Source organism: Plasmodium inui, assembly GCF_000524495.1.
Source record: "Plasmodium inui San Antonio 1 unplaced genomic scaffold supercont1.52, whole genome shotgun sequence".
Classification (NCBI taxonomy): Eukaryota; Apicomplexa; class Aconoidasida; order Haemosporida; family Plasmodiidae; genus Plasmodium; species Plasmodium inui.
Window position 1 is genome coordinate 2,578 of NW_008481886.1, and position 2,271 is coordinate 4,848.

Below are 2,271 nucleotides of genomic sequence, written 5' to 3' on the forward strand. Positions count from 1 at the left end.
ATATAATTATATATTATATGATATGCTCATAAATATATCGGTACCGTGGAGTTGTTAGATGAGACCATAACAATAACTTATAACCTGTCTCAATTTAAAGATTCCATTTTTTTCATAAGCGTTAGAGCCCCTAAGAACCTGTACACTTATATCCTTCTCCCATAGACCTCTGCGTAAAGCAATTCTGAGTTATCCTCCTTTACAAATTCTACTCAGAATCGACACAGAGTGGTCACACATCTTTCCCCAGGAGTACAAATAGCAGTAATGCTTTATTTTAGCCTTCGTCCATTGTACATACGAACACGTATAGGACGATTAAAGAACGTATGAGTTAAAGATGCAAATTAGATATGAACAATGTTTTCTCTAAATTTACCTGTAAGGTGATTTCTCTTTCTTTACTTTTTGAACGGCCTAATTTATTATTGTTCTGGTTAAAGATTATACTCCTCTGAAGCAAACATACCTGTCTTAATTTTGGGATATTCAGAATAGTATACAGTGGTGTATATTACATTTTCATAATTATGAAGGGGGCACCATGATGAATAGAAAAAGGGGAAGAAGATTCCATTATAGGAAATATTCCTGTCCTTTATTGAATTTCACATATATCATCACCTTTATACGATTTCTACATTTTAAAATTGTACTGAGGCATTTTCATATAATGCACTTATTATGTATGGAAACCAACGGGGGGAAAAGGAAAAAGGAGAAAGGAAACATAAAGGCTATGGGTTGATCCAATATTTCGTAATTCACAGAATAAATTTCCCCCGACTATAAGTAGGAAGTATTAGGCAAGATAGAAATTTGCTGCTATCCTGAATGATCATGTCGTTCGGTTATACGCATTTTTTCAATTTTTCCCTTTATGAAAAAGTTGCGGAAGTTAGTAGTGGGAGAAGTTGTTTTCTTTTTTGTCATATAATTTTAGCTTAAGTTTCTGGATAGTATTTTATGTATTCATTATCAAATGCTTTTTAGGTGGGATTTGCAGATAATATGCATAGAACCCCTTTATTATTAGAAATCCAGAAGAAGAGGAGGTAGAAGATTTAGATATTTTTTCTTTGAGCCGTCGTATTCGGTGATAATAAACATATATCCGATTAAGGATAGATAACAATTTCCATGATTATAGGCTAGCAAAGAATATAGTAGCATGCATGTACATTAGTTTTTCTTTTAATAATATAAAAATACTGCCGGCCTATAGATTTCAGTTTAGGAATTGAGAGTAATGGTTTTAAGATGTATGAATAATACGGAGAGAGGGGATGAATACACCTATATAATAATATGTATAGGATAATAATAGAATCATCCACAATTTACTTAGATGCGAAAGAATTCATTCCTATTTTAATTTCTCGTATAATTAGGACATTAATTGCTTATGATTAGAATGATTTTATTAACATTGCGAAGGAAAATATTATACAGGTACGTCGAATTAGTATAAGTAAAGGAAAGGATTATACATGACTAGTATGAGGACCCCTTAAGCCTATAATTCTCCTAAGCCTGTACTCGTTAATATTGTGCATTTAGATTGATCAAAGTTTTATATGTATCTTAATCTTTAAATCCGGGCTCGAATTTTTTGTACATTCAAAATACCCTATTTTTAGTTTTTTTTTATTTTTCAGATAGGGTATAACCTGCGACAAATTCTTCAAAAACCCATTCTTAAGAAAGGATGTGATATCTATCAAGATTTCCAGCCTCTAAGAATTTATAGTGAATATGTTATTGTGGTTGTTTTTGAGGATTTTATATTTTAATATAGATTTGAGCAAAATTTTAATTTAGTAGGAATTTTTTCTTTTTCATTTTTCTTGATATTTCTTCATTATTTTTTTTTAAATTTTATTGGAAATAATAAAAAAAAGAAATTTATTTTAATTTATGCTGTTTAAGTTTTAGAAGAGAGAATATTATAATAAGTTTAAGATAACATTAACAACCCCCTGGGACAAGGTCTCATCTAGCTTAATGAAATATAAGAAAGAATCTTTGTCCTTCTGTATACAATGCATCTAAACTAATAATTAATGAGGAAAATATTGTCGTCCCCAATAATTAGGATCCTTAGATTTTGCGTATTAGTATGGATATCTATGACTTCTTATGAGGTAAGGTATTGAATTATCGACAAGTACTTTAGATAAATTTATGGTGCAGTAAGTGAGGCTATTATAAGCCTATATTCGATTTTATTAATATAATTTTAAGAGGATAACCTAAATTTCATTCCCTAAT